The sequence below is a fragment of the Erithacus rubecula genome (genome assembly GCF_903797595.1).
Source record: "Erithacus rubecula genome assembly, chromosome: 3".
Taxonomy (NCBI): Eukaryota; Metazoa; Chordata; class Aves; order Passeriformes; family Muscicapidae; genus Erithacus; species Erithacus rubecula.
The window spans coordinates 93224615-93248003 of record NC_136689.1 but is presented as its reverse complement, the minus strand read 5'-3'; the positions used below and the strand labels follow the sequence as shown (position 1 = coordinate 93248003).

General features: G+C 36.4%; 1 long non-coding RNA gene across 2 annotated transcripts in view; it reads left to right on the top strand.

Moving 5' to 3' along the window:
* Positions 1-13860, top strand: part of LOC306799887 — a 46438-nt gene extending 32578 nt beyond the window's left edge. For both annotated transcript variants that reach the window (XR_013773706.1, XR_013773707.1), the window contains exons 2-3: positions 9985-10135; positions 13424-13860. This is a non-coding gene — a long non-coding RNA (uncharacterized lncRNA). The remainder of the gene's footprint in view (positions 1-9984; positions 10136-13423) is intronic.
* The last annotated feature ends 9529 nt before the right edge of the window (positions 13861-23389 follow it).

Genomic DNA, 23389 nt, shown 5'->3' with positions numbered 1-23389 from the left:
AATGGTTGCTGAAGGAAGACAGGGAGGGAGTAGGTGGGTAGTCTGAATGGGTAGTCCCATGCAGCTCTTCCCCATTTGTTTTTCTCAGGAAATATTTGTTTGTCTGACAGAAAATGAAATTTGATTACAGAAACTTATAATATTTGTATGTATATCTTCAGGTACAAATTCCAATCTTGCAATCAGCAGTGTGAAGTCTGTAAAGACTACTCCAAATTTATATATGCACCTCACACTGACATTTTGTTATTTGTTAAATATTTGATTCTGAGTTGACATTCCTTTTTTAAAACAAACCTTTCCATTTCAGATAAGAGTCTCTGGCTCTTTGAAAAGACAGAGCAATATGTCACCAACATAAATATATTGAAGGAACCTAGTGAACTCTCCTTCCATGAAGTATGCAGTTTTCTATTTTGTGGAATTCCTTTAAAGTGTGTCTAATAATCGATATTACTGCATGTTTTATGTGTTTCTAATTTTGGAGAACTTTCATCTCACTACAACATGCATGTGAAATGGAAAATTGAAATGGATGGAGCTACTGGTTGCTTTGGGGTGTAATAGCCACTGAGGTACCTAAGTGGCATTGGCTCTGTTGGACATGGGAGAAGCTTCTGGCAATTCTCACAGGAGGCACCTTTCATAAACCCTTCCTAGGTCAAAGTTTTGCCACCCAAATCCAATACACTGATCTTGTACTTGAGGAGTTTGGTTGCACTTCCTATATATTCTTTTATTGTGTTTGAATAATTAATTGTGGGAATGCAAGTGGGGAAACATTACAGACTAAGCAAAATTACATCGTGTTGCTAACACTTCATATTTTGTTTATTCCTCAAAAAAAAAAAACCTGTGTGTGTTAGACTAACAGGCTATGCTGTTCTGTATTGGCTAGAAGTGTAAACCACTCTGAAAAGAAACAAACTGAAATCGGTTTTGGTACCTTTGTTGTGCCTCTGCATGGTAATAGGTCCATGTCTGCAGGACTCCCTGCTCTGGAATATAATCTCTGCTTTCTTTTGGAATCTGAACTGAAAAAAGGGGGAAAAGAAAAAGCTTATTGCTGTAATTTCTGATGTTGTAAGGTTACAGGCTACAACCTTGGGACGTTTTACACTAAATTTGATTTTTATTGTTTCGCAAAATGGGACCTGTTTTCTGACAGTCAATAAAACCGCAGGTGATACTGCTCTTATAATAGATGTGAATGGACTATTACTGTTTGCTATAGCAGTTTAACTGCAGGGCAAGCTTATAAGGGGGATTTTTTTTTCAGAAAAAACGCACAATCTTTTTTTAGCCATAGACTATTTCTTTATTTTCATCAAGTTCTCTGGCAATATTGGTATATACCCACCTGAGCACATCTGAAATAAGCAGAAAGTTCTCTGCTTCTGAAGTTCAAAACAAACTGAAAATTGAAAACCAGTATTGGTGGGCTAAAATGAAAGTGATTTTAACACAGTATATAAATGGGCAATCCCAAGATTTAAAATCATTTATCAAGACAAATATTTTGTGAGCATTATATAGTAGCGGCAATGTAGAAATCAACTTCATCTCTTGGTGCTTTCTTTTAAGTCATATATTCTAGTTCTGAAAATGTGAAATGCTGGTATGCGGTATTTATACTTTGAATCACAGCACCACTGAAGTTGGAAGGGAGTTCTGGGCGTGGTCTAACCAAATGTTCCTGCTAAACCCAGGATTTCCTAGAGCTGACTGCTAACAGTTTTGTCTGATTATATTTTGAATGTCTCCAAGTGTGGAGACTCCACAACTTCTCTGACCAACCTGTATTTCAAAACAGGCATAGTGAAAAACATTTTCCTTACATTTAAATGGAATTTCCTCTCTGAATTGGTGTCTATTTGCATTTTTTCTGTCACTGAGCATCAGCAAAGTGAGAGAAGTCAGAAGAATCTGACCTTGTCTTCTTCTTCCCTTCCATGATGAGTATATCTATATATCTGTCTACGTATGTATATATATATACACATATAGATATCTACAGGACAAATAATAATGATCAGAATTTTACAAAAAATGTAACAAGACATATAGGAAGACATTAAAATTATTCCTGAGGCTACACTCTAGCCCATTGTTTAGGTCATTAATTGTGCAGGATTTGAGCCAGTATTGATCCCTGGGATACACTGGTAGTTATGGGTTGCCAGCCACCCTCTCTCTGGGCCTGTCCACTCAGTTGGTTTTCCCTGCATCACTCTCTGTCTGTCTGGTGAATACCTCTTCAGTTTCTCTCTGAGAATCTTATGGGTGGCCGTGCCAAAAGCCCTTCTGAAGTGAAAATACTCAGTATCCTCTGCTCTCTCCTCATTTGCTAAGCCAGTCATTTCACTGTACAGGGTGATCAGTTGATTGGTCAAGGAACACTTTCCAATGATGGCACCATAACAGCTACTCCTGATGAGATTCTTGCTCATGTGGCTTGCTTCATCAGGTTCCAAGGCTCAGGGTTCTCTTTTACTGTCCTTGAAGATAGGAGTGTCATTTTCTTTCTTCCTATCCTCAGACACCTTTTTCAGACACAATGATTGTTCAAAGATCTCCAAGTGGTCTTGCAATGACAACTTTTCCATGTCTTCTGTCAGGATTCTGTGATCTTCAAATAGTATGAAACTGAAGTCTATCCTTTGAAGTCGTGGAAATGTGAGTTTAATTTGTGAGTATACCACTGACAAAATAATTCACTCCACTCTTTCAGTTTAAGAGAGTTTAAGTTCAGAGTTACTAAATGGTCAGCATATTTATGAAGCTCTGTATCAACACAAATTCTTTGCCAGGTTTAGGTATAGGTAAGAATAAAGAAACTAGCTATCAATATTTACTTACTGGTGTTGATATTTCAACTACTTTAGTAATTTTAATTAATGTCTTCCTATATGTCTTGTTGCATTTTTTGTAAAATTCTGATCATTATTATTTCTCCTGTAGATGTCTCTCTTTTTTTTTTTTTTTTCTCTCCAAGTATTGATCTAAACTTACTTTTGAAATATAGGTTTATAAAATAGAATGGTGACTGGTAGAATGGGAATCATTAGAGAGTAGAAATGAAGAAAAAACAAGAAAGGATGAAGGACAAAGTGTGTGAAAGAATCAGATTTTGGAGCTTGAGATCAGAAAGCTCAGGAAAGAATGTAAATACCAGTAAATGTCAGCTGGCTTTGACTGATATTTGTGTATCTCAAATGATGAGCTCATCATCACACAAGTTTAACACCTCTCTTGTGGCTTGGTCTTCACCTGCAGCTTTCTGAAGTTTTACCACTTTTATCCTTCCTTTAATTTTTTTTTTTTTTTTTTGTTTTGTTTTTTTTGTTTTTTTTTTTTTTTGGTAGTCTTTTTGGGATATTATGATATTTTAACTCTGGGAATGAAACTGCAACTACAGCACTACTCTGCCTGCAAGCTGCCCTGGTTTGTATCCCCCTGTAGCACATTTTGCTCTCTCTGATAATTACAGAGGAAAGGCAACTGTAGTCCTTCTACCCTTGATGTCTCATTTCTTTATCAAACTCAGTAACTTCTTGTGGTGTTGATCTGGCAGTCACCTCTTGAAAATTCTCTTTATTCTTTTTCCACTGCTATGTATTTGCCATGTTTTAATAGAACAGGCCCTCTGGCTGGAGAAAAGTTGCCAGTTAAACTTGTGAGACTGATCCACTGTTTTATTATTATTTTTCTCAGAAGCTTTTCAGTGTCTTTGATGTTACTCATGCATTTGCATTAAAAGATGTGAGTGATTTATTTTGATAAAATCCAATTATCCTCTTTAGTTCCTTGGGAAAAATTAAAGGCTATTTCCAGTTTAAATGTGAATATGAGCAAAGGGAAGGAAACACACCAGTTACTATTGGAAATGTGGCATTAATAGTTCCAGAAGCAGCCATGAGGGTTAACAAATGAATAATGATGTGCAGACTCAATTTCAGTAACTTTGCAGAACTATGTGAGTACAAGGAGGAAAACCAGCTGCTTTCAAGGGGTTATTCTAGGGTAATGCTAGAATACCATGTCTCTCACTTAGCTCAGTATCCCCACGTGGTTCTTGAGCTGTGTACACATGTGAAAAGAAATGACATTTCCAGGAGGTGGCTTCTTCTGCTTTCTAGGGTGATTTTTTGAGCCGGATCTCTTACAACTTTGGTTTTTCTGTAGTTTCACAAGGGGGAAAAAAAAAAAAAAAAGAAGAAGAAGGGAGCTTCAGTCTCCTGAACAGTTAAATCATCATGGTGTTAGCTGTGTATTTTCAAAGCAAGCTGCATCTCTTCCAGCAAATCCTTGATTTTACTATACTTCTAACAGCAGGAGACTATGCTTCCACAAATATCAGCTTTTCTTTATCTGAAATATAGGACTGACTTCTTGGTACTGCTGAGGCTTTCTAATTGGTACCAAGAGAAAGGAAGGTGTTAGTATCTCTCTGGTATCCTAAATTTGGGCTGGTGTGGACTCAAACTACATTATAAAATTAATTGCACCAGCAATTGTTGTTATCTTTGTGCTATCTATGAATAACAGTAAACTATTTGGCTTTATTGCTAAAAACAGGCTGGTTATAAGCAACAGTGAGATTGCACCAGTTTTGTTTGGGACACTTTGTAGCTGAGTTCATCGGGTCATTGTCACATATCTCACCTGGGACCTGTTTGTGCTCCCATTTGAGCACAGCAGCTGTAAGCTGAGGAGCCCATCAGGCCTGAATTACAAATATATGTGTTACATCAATCTGTTGTCTCAGTGGTATAGATGACAATCCTGCCCTCCCTTCACACCCCTGCTGTTTAGCTTTTGTAAAAAAAATCTTGCAGTGAGCCTCAGCATTTTTCCACTATCTCCTTTCTCCTGACAGCAACTCAAGACCTGCTAACTAATTTCTGCAATAAGACTCTATTCTTATTTCAAAATATCAGCAAAGCCTTTAAATGAGAAAAGATAATGATTATCACTCAGGAAATGTACTAATGATGCACTCAGGAATGGCCTTCAGCATCACAGAAAATAAGAGGTGGAAGAAAAGAGACCTTAATTAAACATTTACAGGGAACCTTACCCACAAGACCTATTTAAACAATTTTGATTGAATCATTTTTAAACTGTTAAAATGATCAATTATGAAAGAAAAAGCCCCAAATACAATGCAGCGGACAGAATCAAACCCCAGAAAATATTGCTTTTCATTTCATAGCTGAGTAAGATGATGTATTTCTACTTTATCAGATTAATAATGGGATTGGTCCACATTGTTGTTGGTCCATCACACTATTGCATGTAGAATCATGGCATGGTTAGGTTGGAAGGGATCTTTAAAGCTCATCCAGTCCAACCCTCCTGCGATAAGCAGGGACATCTTCAACAAGATCAGGATGATTACAGCTCTGTGAAAGCTGACCTTGAACCTGACCTCATCTGTCTCATTGCCTAATTAAAAGCTGAGGTTGCTGTTCAAAATCTACCCTGTATGGCTTCAGCTAAATTAAAATAAATTAAACATTTTCTTCCTTACCAATTTCTTTCTTAATCAAACTATTGGTACTTTCTGTATTCATAAAGTTCTGATTGTCTTTACATCAATAAGTCTACAGAAACTTTTATAAATATAGCCAGTGATACACAAAATGTAATCTAAATTTCCTCCTTTCTTCTAATTGCAAAAACTTTTTACAGAGTTGACCCAAGACAGATAAAGTTTAATATCAGTTTAGTGAAAGATTCCATGTAATATTAAACATTTCATAAAGTCTTTATTAATTCCTTATTGAACAATTTCCGGAAATTGATCACTAATTTCACTGGTGATACTTGAAAATCCTGCTTGTTTTGTATGTGATAAAAATAATTCAAAGTGTGTCAGAAACAGTCAGCTCTGCTGTAATCGGCATTAATCTCCTCAAACAGTAGGTTTTTCCAGGGTCGGCAGGACTTAAAAATGGCATAAAATGTCAGTGAGGAAATACTGGCAGAAAAAGAATTTTTGGAATTCTAGATAGGTTTTTTTTTTTCTTCTTCCTTACCTAACCTTTTTTTTTTTTTTTTTTTTTTTTTTTTTTTTTTTTTTTTTTTTTGCAACTATTATTGCAAAATAGCATGCTTTCAAATCTTGCAGTCCTGTTCTCTTAAACACAACACAGAAAATGGGCAGAAATGCTGTAGGGGAGCAACTGAGTTTTGGATGGTGCTATGAGCCTTAACACCCGCATTAGCATTCCTACAATCTGCTTGGGAATGACTGCTCTGTACCCAGGGGCATTTCCAACTTCTGCAGCCTTGGCTGAAGTAGAATATGGTGTTAGAGGTTTAAAACTAACTCTAATAATAGAAAATAAATAGTAGAAAATAAAGCAGTTACTTATCGGTAGGTGGGGTTAAGCAGAACTTTTCACAAATGCATAAAGGTTATGGTATAGCTCTAAAGACTGGCTATGATCCAGCTTTATATTTGTCATGTTAAAGTATTTATTTATCATTTATATTGAGGCCTATGGCAATGATTGTTTTAAAGGTACATAACCCAAATGTATTTTGGAAATGTTTTGATAAAACTCTCTTAACTTCTGTGTACAAGTGTAATTTAAACTGCAAAACTAAGGAGCAGGAGTTTGGACATAAGCATAAGCATATAATAATAAATATATAATAAAAAAATCCAAGCTGTTTTCAAACCACTACACTTATATGAGAGAAAACATTCATAATAATAAGAACAATAAAATGACAATGCACTGATATATTAAGGTTCTTGGAAAGTAGACAACCAGTAGTATCCTTAAAATGCATTTTAAACTGCATTTTGTGGTACCTACAAAATTAGTGTTTAACAGCATACCACCTGTGATACAGTATGATGAATGATGTAAGTATAATTCCAATGAAATGTCAGTATCTTATGAAAAGTACCTAACCAATGCACATATTTTCAAACCTGAGATGAAAGGTCAAATGAGAACCTGTATATCTTAGAAGTGAACTTAGATGTAACAGTCCATTTACTACTGTTCAGATGGTGGTGAGCATTTCAGGGCTCCAGCTATCAGGTAACACTTCTTTAATCTTAGGAATACATACTTTTTATGATGCCAAGATACAGTATTTCCTATAAGAAATTTAGAGTGAAAAGTGAAAATCATGGATTTGTTAAATTAATTGAATTATGGCAAAGCAGTTAAAGAACAGACATTTAGTTAACACATCCTAGTGCCAGAGCAACTAGATTAAGGGAGACACTTTAATTGGACAAAATAGAGGTAAATATGCATTCTGCAGGAAAAGAGATTATATAGGTCTCAGAATTCAGACACATAAAAATTTCAGTAGTTTAGAAAAGACACTGCTAACTTTTTTGAATAGATTTCTCAAAAAATGTTAAGTAGTCATTACAGGTAGAAGTTGTTAGGGGAAAAATTCTTGCTAATTTGATTGTTAAATTTAACAGTTTGTTGATGCAGAAATTTTATACATTCTGAAGTTTTATCATATTATGGGCTACAAAGAGTTGAATTTTGCCTGTATTAATGCATGAGATGGAAGCAAGATAGAAGCTGGCATTTGTGCTTCAGTATTTTACTTATTAGAAAAAGGCATTCAGTTAACACAATCTGAAAATGAGCCAAATATTTTCAAAATTTTCTGGAAAGATACATTGTTTTTAACAAGGAAAAAAAAATGGACATATGATTGAGAAATATCTATTTTCCCCCCACCTGAAAATGATGCAAATATTTGTATTTCCTTTAGTAAAGATACCTCCTTGTGATAAAAGGACTGTGCACTTTGGAGTTATGCTTTAGTAGTGCCTAAGAGGTGGTGCCAGCCTCAGACCACCTATAAACTGGATCAGGTGAAAAGCAATGTCCCTTCCATCTGCTTTGTAGGACAGACAGAATGTTTCTGGGTTTCAGGTGTACTCTCTTTCTTTATGGTGTCATCTCTTTTTGTACAACAGGGGGCCGAGCTCTCAGAAATTTCTTTTGCTCTGTAGGTCCTTTATGTTGTGTGTGAAGGTGACCTATTTTCCAGCACTTTAAACTGCATTTTCTTCTCTCACTTCATTGTGAATGCTCCTCACTGTACACCAATAATGATTTCAGTTCTCTGTGAGAGGTTTAAAACTTCAGACTCAGTGCTAAGTGTGAGTATTTTTATTTACCTCATCACAGTTTTTTTCTCATGGAGGCAAGTTGCTACAATTTCTGAGAAGACAAGGAATCCATAAAAAGTATCTGGTATTCTTTCAGTGAAGTAAAAATACCATAATATATAATGAATTATCAAAATTAAGAAATGAGTGAATCATGGAGAAAACGTGATTAAAAAAATTAATTCATTAACATTTGCAAGAATTAGCTTATTCATATGAATATTGTTTCATATATTGAGGCCAAATAAGCACCAAGTAGCACTGTAAATATTTGTCTTAAATACATCATCAGTCTGTTGGAAATGATAAATCCAAACTTCAGAATTAGTAAAATAGTGAGTCTTGAAGGAATGGCAAGAAATAACTAGTGGGATTATACTCAATGAACACTAAAATTTGCTTCCTATCATCAGCTGGGTGAAATTAGCTCAGCCAGGGGTGCTGCAGTCATTCCTTTGATTGCAGACAAAGAGCTGACATTTGGCTTTAGTGGTTAAAATACAGTCAGCACAGCAGCATTGTGCTCTGAAGTTTCAGATGAAATGTATTATGGCAAGTACCATTAAGTTTAGTGCTTAAAATGACTTTAAGCACCATTTCCTATGTGCTATTATATGCTGCTATGAGTGTGACAGGCAGTGATCCACCTTTGCATGCGCCTCTGATTGATTTCTTTGTAACCCTGTTCTGTGCAACTGTGCTCACTTGTGATTTTCTACTTCCTGAAGGATGTTCAGATGGATGTCTGAATCATCAGTGTGAATGTTCGAATGGGCAGCAAATGAGATGCAATTTAAATAGCAGTGGTGGCACGGAACACTACACATTGCAAGAAGTCACAGTCGTAAGCAACTTGAGCATCACACCTAAAATACCTAAGCAAGCTGTGAAGGAAAAAGGGTGTTATATTATTTTCTCACCAGGTTGCTTCTGAAGATGCTTAAAGGAGCTGCTCTTCTAACAGGAAGGGAGAATATTTATTTTCTGGAAAAAGAGAGTACATAGTGAAAGCATTTAATCACTGCATTGACTTGAAATTAGTTTGAAGATAAAATGACATTTGAATCAAACTACTACCTGATCTAACATCTAAACCAAGATACTTCCCTTAACTGGAGTGATGAAAGCATTTTTCACCCATCATCATGAGAAAAGGCTTATCAAAACAGTTGTTAGAACTAAGAGGTCTGTCTTATGAATGTGTACTCAGGCTGTGCACCAGTGGAGAAGTGTGCTGCAATGTGCCAAAAGTACAAGGACTTTACTATCAGCAGGAGCATTTCTGCAACTTCTGATTGGCACATCATTAAAATCTAACAGCAAATAGTCCTTTAAGTTATGTAGAAACAATTTTGTGCCAAATGATATGTTCTATTAAATTTTTCATTTTCTCTTACATGTTTTGGTTAATTTCTAAGAATATAATATAGCTCCCATCTGGATCTCCTGCTTGGAAACCCACTGAATTAAACTATACATATGAGGACCTTGGAAGTCATGTAAAGTTCAGAATTTGTACAACAATGTTCCAGAAAAATGTAATTTTCATAGAAGCAAACGGCACCATTTGCTGTATTTGTGTTTGCAAAGTCACAGATGATCTCTGGGAGTTTATCCAGAACATCTATGCTGACAACGAGTACCAACTGCAACAGGCCAGAAATAAAACTTTTATGCAATTAGCCTGGTAAGAAACAGTAGGAAAAAGAGCATTTTGTAAGAAAATAACTACCTGCCTCAAGATGAGTGATTTTGAATTGACCATAATTATTTTTCCCTTAAACTATAATTTTTTTTTTTTTTTTTTTTTTTTTAAGAAGGCAAACAATCCCTCTGAACAGAGCTTTCTGAAGTGTCACTCTGGGTATGAATGGATAAAGAAGAAAATCCTTTAGCTTTGACTGCATGGTACCAGATGCACCAAACTCCATGCAAAAGTGCAATCCTGCCAGGATCATCACAGGAATTCAGGTATAGCAAATTAGAAAGGCATAATCTGCTATGTTTATTTTACATTACCTCTTCTGTTTGCATATGCTGTAGATGTTTAAAGACACTGTACTCTTGACACACCCATGACAAAGAGATAAAATATTTGGATTATTGATGGGAAACCTCCCAAGCCTGAAGATGGACCATCTGTCCTTTCCCCTCCACACGCTGCACATTCTCAGGCTACGTTTGTTTTGTTGGTTCTAAATTTTTTAATCTTAGACAATTCATCATTTTGGCTAGATTTCTGTTAGATTTTGGGAACAATGATAAAAACAGAAGTGGCAGATGACAAATTTACTTTTGACTGCTTAGTGTAATGGCAAAGGTTTCTGTGAAAATCTGACTACTCCAACCATGCTCTCAATGCTCAAAAGTATCAAAAAATATCCCAGTTATAATTGCCAAATCATAAGAGAAAATGCTTCCAAACAATCAATCTGGATAATACATTTATCTTTTTATCATATACTTAACTGATCATACAAATATTTTGCAACCCTTTTTTTTTTAGTATGACATACATTTTCATGGGTAAAAGTAATGCATTACATGAATTAACAAACTTGTGAAGCCCAGTATAGCATAATTCCCAAAACTGAAGAAGTAACCTGAAATCTTTTTATATACTTCTCTTTCTACAACATATTTTTAGGTTTTTTTAAATGCAAAAGCAGGAAAACTAGCTCTCTAAATGTGACATAATTTTGGTATACCTTCTGCCATTCTTGCTCATTTATACCGCTCCTGGCATCTTTAAAATGGTGATAATTAAGCTGAGTGCAAATCAAGCCCAGTCCTGTTAAATTTTTTATAAGGAAGTATTTGTAATCTTTATTGTGTGATTTTCCCTTATGCTATTGTTTTCTCTAGGAAGATGTTTGAAGAGAAGCTGAAATTTTCTCTGAAGATTTCTGCATCTGCATGTGATGAGTTTATTCACTGAATGACCAAAAAATGAGAAACATAACCGAGCAGGACAAAGATACCAACCTCTTAGACTACTTAGCTTATAACTAAAATTACGAAATTTTATTTTATAAGAATCAATGTTGATTGCCACAGCTGGTAATGAGGCATGAATGTCCACTGCTCTTGAAAGTGTCAGCAGAAAAAAACATCCCTCATTTGGTTTCACTGACTTCCATCACAGGATGTGAGTTTCCATGGGGGGAGTGAAGGCAAGAAGCAGGAGGGACTGCAACTCCATAAAGTGTCTTATCAAGAATCTTTTGAGATCTTCCACACTGTCTCAAAGCTCAGTCACTTATATACATTTTTAGTAAGAAAGCTGCAATAAAAATGAGCATTCTGTTTTCTATCAGTCTATTGACAATGAGAAGCAGACTGAAATATCCTTCTGGAGAGGTTCACTGCTGTGAATACTAGTTCTGAAAAAGTGAATTAAAAGGAAGGAGTTTGTTTTATGTGCTATAAACATATATGTAGAATACACATTTTAGAGACAGCATTTCTAGTGGTTAGGGGAATACAGAGATACCTTTGATAGTTTTTCCTGCTCTCAACCAGTTTCTAGTGGCCTATGGGTTTTATATCTGACTTCTTGATGACTTCCTGGACTGCTTTCAATTTCTCTTTGAGAATACTCAGTACTTAAGCAAACCAACATCCATAGTTAATCTGTGTAGCTGATGAAAAAATATAAAATAATATTTTCTATTTCCGCTGACATTTTCAAGACTTTACAAGGGCAGTGGACATTCATGCCTCATTACCAGCTGTGGCAATCAACATTGATTCTTGCAAAATAAAACTTCTTAATTTTAGTTATAAGCTAAGTAGTCTAAGAGGTTGGTATCTTTGTCCTGCTCGGTTATGTTTCTCATGTTTTGGTCATTTGGTGAATAAACTCACCACACACAGATGCAGAAGTCTTCAGAGAAAACTTCAGCTTCTCTTCAAGCATCTTCCTAGAGAAAACAATAGCATAAGGGAAAATAACACAATAAAGATTACAAATACTTCCTTACAATAAATTTAACAGGACTGGACTTTTATTTGCACTCAGTTTAATTATCACCATTTTTTAAAGATGCCAGGAGCGGTATAAATGAGCAAGAATGGCAGAAGGTATACCAAAATTTTGTCACATTTAGACAGCTAGTTTTTCTGCTTTTGCATTTAAATAAACCTAAAAATATGTTGCAGAACGAGAAGTATATAAAAAGATTTCAGGTTACTTCTTCAGTTTTGGGAATTATGCTATACTGGGCTTCACAAGTTTGTTAATTTATGTAATGCATTACTTTTACCCATGAAAATGTATGTCATACTAAAAAAAAAAGGGTTGCAAAATATTTGTATGATCAGGTATGTATATGATAAAAAAGATAACTGTATTATCCAGATCGATTGTTTGGAAGCATTTTCTCTTATGGTTTGGCAATTATAACTGGGATATTTCCTCTTAGTCCTGTAACAGCAGAGTAAATACCAAGTTTCATAACCTTGTCCTTTTTGTAAGTCTTCAGATGTACAATTGCTCTAAATTATTCAATGAATGATATAACATGGCACTGTAAAATTTGTAGATTTTTGAGGATACTGCACTGGTTTATATGTGTAATAAATATTACAGCAAAGTGAGGAATGATGGAAAAATTTACTTTTTCAAATGGGCATTTTTTCTGCTCTATAAAACTTTAATATTGAGAACAACTAGAACTGTGTCTGATTTTGGTGCTACTGGTATTCCACTCCACACAACCTCTAGGGAGATTGCTCTGCATGAAGCAGCAGTCTTCAGATCAATGCAGTTTGGTAAGTTCTGGTCATCTCTGTGAGCACAGCAATGGACAAATCTCACCAAGTTCTCCTGACTTACATGCAGGAACTGCTTGTATTAGTGGAGGGAGCCTGATGGGGGTACCTGAATTCTGCTGGCACTAGTGGGTTTCACCATTGCCATCAGGTGACAAATTCTGTCTGTGGTAAGGAGACCAAGCATACCTGGGATGTCCTATATAGCTTCTCCTTCCTTTTTCTGTGCTGCTTTGTGCTGGTAATCAAGGGCAAAGTGTAAGTAGTAAAAGCAGAGATAGAAGGGGAAACAGAGAGTGTGGACCAGAAAACATGCAGAAAAGGGACTCAGTGGAGCTTTCTCAGTTTGTTTTTTTTTTTTATTGTTTTGTTTTGCTTTTTTTGTGTTTGTTTGGTTGGTGTTTTGCTTTAAAATCCTGTGTACCCAATGAAGGATGAATTAAGGTGGTATTCTTTGTTTGTTTGCTTGTTTGGGTTTTTTGGCAGAAAGATCTGACTCCCTTTGAAAACCAGAGTATATTTTCCATTTGTTTGCTGTTTTGCTCATGTCTGCATCCAGGCAGACAGACAGTGTGGTTATTGGAACTGGACCCCTTCAGAGTTCATCATCCTTGCCACAGAGCAAGTTAGATCTAAATACAGCTGGACTAGAAATAACCTGCTCTCACCAGAGTAAAAGGAAGAGGCTGGGTAGTGTGAGGATATTGGAAACTGGAGTGGTCTTGCTGTTTTTGCTTGATCTTGTTTAAAGGGGTCCCTAACCGAGGCTAACTTCAAGATATGCCTGGACAGATGAGGATGAGATGTGTCCTGAGTACACCCTCTGCTTCCCTGCCAGGGGCTCTGCAGGTGCTCTGTAAGTAGATTCTTACCAGGGTTTGATTTAAATAGATATATTAGCTTGAAATAAAGATCTCTTTTGTGCATTTGTGCATTTTAAAATTAATTAATTCAAGAAATTATGCAGAGCTGGGACTGAATCTGTTTTCTCTGTTGCACAGCAAACTGAGGCCAAAAAAGAGCTGCTGAGGAGCCACATAACCCAAACAATTCCCTGAGCAGCTGCGTGGCTGCAGCCTCCAGACACCTTGCCCTTGCCTTGCCTGTGCCTCCCTGAAAGTAGTCTTGCCCAGAGCATGAAGTTTTTTTCTGATTACTTTCTCTTATATTAGCATGTCCCATGTATTATTTTTTAGTGAAAATCCTTCTCTTGTTATAAGAAGCAAGAACTCTGAAAATGTTTCTGTCAGCTACTGTGGCTGCAAATCAGATTTACCAAGAAGAACAATTAGTAGGACATAATAAAGCAATTACTCGGCAGGGTTTGGATGACCTACCAGTTTGTGTTCTGTAATAATAATGTGCCATTAAATAAGAAATCAGTTTTAATGGTCTTGACGCTTTACTCTTGTATTAATGCCTCTTTGAGGCTGGGAAAAGCAGAGGTTTGAAAATTGCCGACTCGTGCGGATCCTCGCTGGCAGCACCTTTCCCGTGCCTGCAGTTCCGGGCACGGCCACAGGAGGGCGCTGCGCACTGACAGCAACTCCCGCCTGCCCCGGGAGCGCGCAGCTCGCTCGGGAGCGAGTCCAAATTATCCCACTGTCAGTTCTGTCTACGTTTCTACATTACACGTGGCAAGAAATATTGGATTCGAGTAGCAGAAAGAGTGAAAAAGCCCACCCAAAGAGTAATAAGAAAAATACATTCTATCTGGCAACTACCGGTATTAGCAAAATTAAAAATCATTAAGCAGCACGCTCAATTGCATATGTGTCTTAAGGAATGACATTTTTATCCATAAAATAGTCTAATACACACCATGAATGTGCAGCCGCTTCTGTAGTGCTGATGAGGATCTAAAAGCTGTGATTTTCTGCTTGCATGTTCCACTGCTTTCCCCAATCTTCCCAAAATTCAAGCTTCCTAATTGGTTTTAAAAACGAAATCTCTTGGAAATTCCTGTGGACCAGCTAAAATGCTTTCTAGTCTTACCTGGTAGAGACGGGATTACATTCTTTTTTACTCACACAAATTTTCTTGCCTGCTGCCAAGAAAAATGTGAGTTCAGAGGGCTCAGCAGCAGACAGATTGCCTAGGGAGTGTAAAAGCTCCACTTTTGCTAGGAGAGGTTCACAGGCAGCACAGATCAGGAATGAAATATTACCAGGTAAACTAATTCACAATTTATCAACTTCAGCCCTCGGGACACCCTCTGAAGCCATCCTTACATGTTTTGTAGAATAAGTCCTCCAAATGTGCGCTGAGGAGGAAGAGATGCAGTTCAGTGTAACTGAAGGGCGTGCCCAGTGTCATCTTGCAGCTGCAAGATTTCAGTTAGGCAGGTTGCCTTTCTGGGGACTTCTATAGCTTCAAATTAAGTAAATAATTTAAAACAAGTACGTTATCTCAGTGGTCATTGCAGTTCTTGAAATGTAGCACTTCATAGGTATGATTAATAAAGGGGTATGGATAAATAAAGGATGCATCCTCCATCATTAATAGGACACCCTAGTAATTAAACAAAACAAAGCAAAAAGTGTATGAAATTTTAAATGCAGAACATTTCTAGAAGTTAAATCACTGAGCACTAGGCAATATTCGTGTATCTATATTTTAACAAGTATTAATGTATTTATTTCACATATTTATTCTTTATTTTGCCCTTGAAAGTCATAAACTGGCATTCCTAATATTCACAGGTGTCTATTTATTACTAATAGACTAAAAAAGAAATCCTGAACCCTTGTGAAAAACACTTTAAAACTATCTATAAATTATATTATTGTAATTTATGGAGTTGCTGTTTGTCTTCATATGGTATTCTTTCCACTGTGACTCAAAATCCATTTAATGTTTTCCTCCTTTATTAATTTTCTTCTTGTGTTTTTTCTCATGCATACAGTCGAGGATATTTAGGTCTATATCTAAAGATTCTATAAAAGACCTTGAGTTTGTTATGCTGGTTTGAATAGCTTGTGAAACATCTTAACAGATTCCACAGAAACACAGAATTACAGAAGTGTCTAAGGTGGGAAGTGAGTGTTCTGCTCCAACCTCCCTGCTCAAACTGTGCTGCCTAGAGCTGGTAGTGCAAGGCCATGTCCAGATGACTTTTGAATATCTCCAAAGTCTCCACCAGCCCTCTGGGCAATGTGTGCCAGTGCTCTGTCAGCCTCACAGTGAAAAAGGATTCTCTGGTGCTCAAAGGGACCTTGAGTGTTTCAATCCTTCCACTGGGCACCACTGAGAAGAGTCTGTCCTCTTCATCCCCTCCTTTCAGGTATTTGCACACATTGATCAGATCCTCCTGAGCTTTCTCTTCTTCAGTCTGAACAGCTCCAGCTCTTTCAGCATTTCATCACAGGAGAGGTGATTTAGCACAGATGCTTCCAGGAATACCACAGCACCAATGTCTCTGCTTCTTGATCCAGGGGATTGTGGCAAAAACTGGAAAAAGTGCTTCAAAAAACAAGTAAAATCGGTACTTAAAAAAAATCTTGGCTAAAAATATGAGCTTCATTCTGTAGAGTCTGGCTGAACAGGAAGAAAATCCATTCATTATTTTATTCTTGATCCCCTGCTAGGCCAAGGTAAATGTCATACAAGGTATTGACATTTCAATTTATATTAGACTATGAACTAGTTCAGAGAAAAGGTAGAAAAAATCCACACTGAACTATGTCAGAATAGAGTCTGTAATTGAATCCTTGTATATACATTTTACAAACATCTGCCATACTGTGCATTTTTATATACATAGTGAGTAAAGTGCAAAACAACAGGCCATGTGCAACAATAAACTAAGGACTTTTACTAACTACTTTTGACTTTGCAAAGCAGTCATGAGAATGAAAGTTGCATCTGCCAACATGTTAAATCTGTCACAGATAAATCAGCAAGTAGCATCACATTGTTGTGAGTGGAGAGGCAGCTTCAGGCAAAGTTTATTAGAGAAGCATTCCCACTGAGTCACAAGATGAGGAAGGACCTCCTTCTTTCTAAATTCCTTCTCAGAGAGGAGCCTGGCTGCAGCTGGATTCAGTCCTAGACCCAGACCTTTTCAGTGGTTTAAATCTAAGGAATTACAGTGGTGTGGCTGAACTTTGTGGTTCAACTTTGTGCTGTAGGATTAAGGAGGGCAAACAAGACATATTTATATAAAAATTACTTACTATGATAAATGACTAGACAAAAAGATCTTAATCAGAATTATTTACTACCCAGTATAGAAGCTAAAACTACTATTGTAGCATAGTACAGTGTACTATATTAAAGCAGCTATATTAAAACTAGCAAAGAAGAAACAGTTATTAAGTAGATTGATGCTACTCACCCATACCAATTACCTTGGGCAAATCTCTTTTCCTCAGCCTTGAGGGACATCCCACCAAAAGGAGGAATCTCTGCACACACTCCAAGAAGAACCTGCTGTTTGAAAGTGGGACTGGACTGATACATGACTGTCAGTCATATATCTCAGGCCAGCTGTACCAGCTCAGCATCCCTGATAAGGGTAATTTGCCATGTCTGCCACATCTTCACCTTGATATCAGGGTGTTTAACTTCAGGATTGATGAGTCAGACTGGTTTTAACATAATTCAATACCAAGAGCAAAATGACACTCCTTCTCAGTTCCCCACTGATAGCTTTGCAAACAGGGCACTGTTTGAGTTGTTTTGTCACATTCCAGGCAGAGCATCCTGCTACACACGACTATCATGACAACTGGAATTACACATGTAGTTGTAATTGCACAGTATATTGCTACTTTCTACTGTCTGTGCAGACATTTAATGTAATTTAAAGGTAATGCACAATTTTTGAGCTTCATTGTTATGTTGCTGGTGTTGCATTTTCTGGACATATCTTTCTCCAGGACATAAAAACCAAGTCTGGGAGGACTGTACAAAAACATACAGTTTCTTCAAACTGAACTGCTTTTCAGGATTGTCAGTGATACTAAACTTTGTATTGCTTCTAATAATTTTGTTTTCCAGACAAGAGTTTATATATATAATTACCTAGACTTCACATTCTGCACTACTTTTGAGAAGCTTGCACATATTTACTCGTTACTCATTGCTCTGCTTGATTGAGTAATATCGAGGATGAGATTAATGAACAACAAAACAACAATAACAAAACTTAGAAAAATGCAATTATTTTGTAATTAAAACCTGTTAAAAATCTGGTTAGATGACAGAGAGGACAAACTTCATAGGGCATTGAAAAATGCAAGTCCATTATTGCTACACATTTTGGTGTGTTTGTACAGGGTTAAGTGAATAGACATAGTTTTTACACATTAGTAAGCCAGGACCTTAGTGGAGAAGTGGTTTTGGTTTTTTTTTTCCTCTATAGACAGGGACTCTAGAGACTTTTTTACAATACAGGAGTGCAGGTGCAGTCCATATCAACACCTCAGCTCATTTGGTCTGTGCAGTTGGCTGGTACAGTTGTTCCTCTCTCCTCAGGGATATATAACTATAAAGCCCAATGTCAGCTTTTGTTTTAAACAAGATTCTCTAATCCTATACTTTGTGAGTAATGATCTTTAACCAGTGTAATGCTGTAAGCCTGGTTACTAAGGTTGAGCCTCTTGCTCTAATGTGTCATTCTCTGAAGTTGAAGGCTTAGTTGTGCTCCCTGGGACTATTCAGAGCCCTTTTTGGAACACTGTCAAACTTCCACAGCATCCATTGATGTTGGAAAGGAACATCAATTAAATTCACACTTAAAGGGAGTTTACAGCATCTGGCAATAAACCCACAGAAATCTTTTTGATTACTATCAGATTAATTTTTGTTTGATTTTAAGCTTTACTGAAGTCTATTCATGACTTGATATTCTTTTTCTGTCTTATACTAGCAACATTTATGTCTTTATTTCTCCCACTGCAAACTGAGTGTAAAAATGTATCTTGTATCTTGAACAGGATGCTGAATAACCACTGTCACAGAAACTCAAATGAAGTCATTTTACTTTGTAGCTGGGACAGGCTAAGAAATCATGAGCCATACATTTGGCTTTGATCTACTGACCCTTAAAAGATATTAAAAATTATTTCCAGTTCTGTGGACAAAACAGATACAACTGTTTGAGATTCATTGTAGGAAATTAGTCATTACAGTGTCTCAGATCAAGGAAAATTCATGACTTGATCACATTCCTATGTATGATGAAAGATGAGGGACATTTAAAAAAAAAAAGCCATACTGACACTTATTCCAGAAGGAGGACACAGTCCTATGAATGGTCTTGAACAATTGTATAGGCAAAGATGATGAAAGTGAAAAATTTCAGGGAGGTCAGAGTGTATGTGGCAAGTGTGATCTGTTTGTTATGAAATAGGAAATCCAGATTAAAACAGACACTGAGAGCTTCACTGTCAGTACTTGAAAAGGCATACACGATGTAATGTAACACAATTGTTAAAAATATTTTGGAACAAAATTTTGCTGAGGTGTAATTGCTATGTGCACCCACAAAATTTGTGTCTGTGTTTCCAGACACACCCCCAAAATTAATTCAATTAATATAAAAGACCTCACTTACATTGTTAGTTTATGAATCATCATATTCATACATGCATTGAGTCTTTTCTTTTACACAGCTATTGTTCTACTTATTTCCTTTTTCCCCTTCTGTCCTTCCAATATCATCTTCTCTTGAAATGCTTTATTGTTTTCATTGGCTCCCATGCTTTCCTTTCCTACTTTTGGTGTATTTTTAGGATCTTTTAATGTGTTCTTTTCAAAAATATATCACACAGTGCTTTTAATTTAGCACAGGGAACTACTCAGAAGCTTGATGAAACGCTTGCTGATGCTTAGGATATGGTTCAGAAATACTACCAAAGTCCATTTAGTTCTGCAAGACTGTACTTAACAAATTCCCTTTTGTGAATTCTTTTTGAGACATTCAAATGTGTGAAGATATTAGGGACAACGGCCAGGCTAAGGTGACACAGAATAACACCATTCATATTTTTCGACAAATCAAAAAGAAGTTGGTTAGATCAGGCTGTCCTTCATTTTCTACTGCTTCTCTCCTTCAAAAGTCAAACTGAAATCTGAAGCTGGGAAATGGCATCTGGTATTTGGTTAACCACACAGTGTTACCAGACGATCATCCTTTCTCAAAGCAAACAAAGTTAAGTTATAGAAACCAGTTCCATAGTGAATAAAAGGCAAAGGTAAAAGAACATTATCTGCAATATGGACCTTGGTTGTTTATCCTTACTAGCTGATCTTAGAAAGATGTAGCAATGTTAGATAGGTTCTAATGGCATCTAAATTGCCATGCAATTTCTGAATTAAGGAAATTAGGGTGATATCAACACAGTCCCTATGTGCATATGGTCAGTGCAGATGTGATGAACAAGAAAAAAATAGCAAGGCAACCCTTCTGATCACAGAAAATGGATGATGATATTGACAGCCATTTAAATAGTTGTAAAATGTGCCTATCAAACAGAATTGTTCCAGTCCTGGGACCATTTTACCTGCAAAAGGGGGCAAGTAAATCACATGAGACAGATTCCATTGACTTTGAGGAAAAGGAAAGACAAGCCTTTTTTATTGCTATTGATGTTTGCTCTTATTGACTAAGTGTTTGCCACGGACTCAAGCACCACCAGACACATAAATACAAGGAGAACCTTGTGTGTGTCCTTTATCTGACTGGGGGAAACAATTTGCAATTTACATCCAAGGGATCTGCAGCTTTCCTCCAACACACAGAACAGTTTGAGAAGTGTGTGCTGAAAATTGGTTCAAATAATCCTCCTGTCCTACAAAGTCCTTGCTGAGTTCAAAGAGAATTTTTTCCTTTATAGTGCAGAAGAAAACATTTGACACTCTATCACTGTGATTTTACTGCCTGAATTATCTCTGAACTTTGCTAAGTCACAGCCTAGCTTAGTTTGCTAATGCTATATTTTGTGAAGGTGCTAAGGCATGGGGTCACCTTAAAAAAAGACCGATGCAGGAATTCCCTTCCTCATAAAATTTTGTTCTCTAATAAAACCTGTGCAACAGAGAAAGAAAATGAGAAAATTTTTACAGTCTGAATGATTAAGAAGAGGAATATTTCTGAATGATCAAGATACAAGTGAAAATCTATTAAAGTAATATAACTCTCAGCTGTCACATCTCTCTCTGGGAACCCCAGAGGAGCTCGTGTTTCCAGAAAGGATAACAGAATTCAGCTGTTACATCTGACAAGGTTACTAATTTAGCTGTGGAGTTAGAAATCTGTAAATTGTTATCAGGGGTTTCCTCTCTAGACCTCTCAGGAGGGTCCTTACAGTGAGACCAACTGGGGATTGAGTAATATCAAACAGAGAATACAGGCTTTTGGCCAGGACTACAGTTGAAGTTCTGTGACTAGAAAATTGAAATTAATAGACATCTTAATGAACCATTATTTTACATTGGCCTCAACTTATATCAAAAGAGCTTTACAATAATAAAATCTTCCTATGCTATCTGTAATAAAGCAGTCATCATATATTGAATATTATACTGATATAATATGGGAATTCACATATAATTTAGATAGAAAGCTAAATTTTGGACTTCTTTGTGATTTATTAATTGTAAAAAATTAAGTATTTAGAAGAAATTAAAGCTGAAAAGACATTTTATTTTCCTTTGCTGATATGATGTATATTTTATGATGTAATGCAGTAAATCATTGCATAGCATAGCATAAATCTGAATTTGTTAGTGCTGTTAGACAGACAATATGCATCTTTTGAGTAACTAATTATAAGTGCAACATAACCTCAGCTACAACAGTACAATAAATGTGAGTAGATGACTTTGCTTTTTTTATTATTAGTTTTTGAATTTGCACTGTTGGTCAGTTTACTGTGAAAAAAAGAACATGCAGGTTTAGAGCTAGGTGAGTTATATGGGCTAAAGCAGTTTTCACAGGGACAGCTGGCAAGCATCCCTTTGTGCTTAAAAAAGGAATGGGTAAATTCCAGAGGTAAAGTGATGTTGTTGCTACAAGGATTACAAAGACAAACTTTGAAATATGGATCTGTATCTACTCCTGCAAGGTGACACTCCATTGACTTCACTTGATACTTGCTTTACTGAGAATTGGCCCAATAGATTTTAATGCAGACAGTGTAACAGAGAAAAAATTGCTTTCAGCACAGTTGATGGTGTAATGTTGTTTTAAACAGATAGGATGAATTGAAACACTTTCTCTCCCCCTCTCCCTCCCTGTTTTTCACTTGTAATGTTTGTATGACGGTGCTCTTTTATGCACTTAATCAGCTCACAGATGCAAGTGGCTATTCTAAAGTCACTTTTATTTTTGTCAGTCTGTTTCCTTGCATATTGCTGGTGGGAGAGTTTTCTAATCACAGCATTCCATTGTAAAGAAAATGTATAAAAGGCAGAAATAAGAGATGGCTCAAATCACATTGTAGCTAATGTTTGTTCCAAACAGAGCATTCTCTGAGGCACTTGTCATTAGAACTTGAGGAGTTTTATGGCCCTAAAAGCACAGGTCAGAGACTCTATATACACCTGTACTGCACGTAATCATCATTTACAATTGGACAAGAAATGGTGTGAAGTAAGATTTTGCTGGTTTTGTCTTAGCCTCTTATCATTTAATAAAGTTCATATACCAGTACAAAGACTGCAATGAAACTCTAAGATTTTTCTGCTGAGTTTTGGGTCACTGAGCTCTTCTGAAAAGGTTTGCACTGCTTGTCCTTGGGGCAGAAAAATAAAAAGAGAGAAATAATAAAAATCCCAGGACTGAGTTTTTGTGAGCCTGCAGGATGTCAGTGTTTCACATTTAGCACATAGTTCCCAAAGAAGTATCTGTTAAATGTTCAACAGATAAAGTCAAAGAGGAGATATTGACTGAGCAAATGAGTTAGAGGAGCCTGGGGTTTGGGATATCAGTACTGCCATTTTGTGAGCTGTTTAAGCTAATGATGTTTATGAAGGTAATTCTGGCCTTGACTCAGTATTTGCTGAAGTCATAGAGGCCCTTCTTTCTAGTGACATTTCAAATAGGTTCTTAATTGAGTAGGGACAAAGCCAGTTGGGGAGAAATAGCATCCACTAGATGTCTTAATTTCTTATATATCTGTGTGTGTTTAGCTATACAGAAATATTTAAAAAAGTTTAAATATCTGTCTTTTTTGATCCCCAGGAGAATACACTTTTTTCTCCTTGCTTTTTTGATGTTTAGGAATTCCACTAATGCTGGCAACAGCAGCAACAAGACTTACTGAAACCAACACCATAGTCATGAGGATTTGTGTCTCTTTAACCTTGACAATTCATAAAGGTGTTACTCAGATCACTCCATTCTCACATATGTTAATTAAAAAATTGAATATTTATGTGGAGGTTATGATTTCTGGGAGTTATTTTCTTGATAACATGATTGTGTTTCATGGAATCAAAAAATGG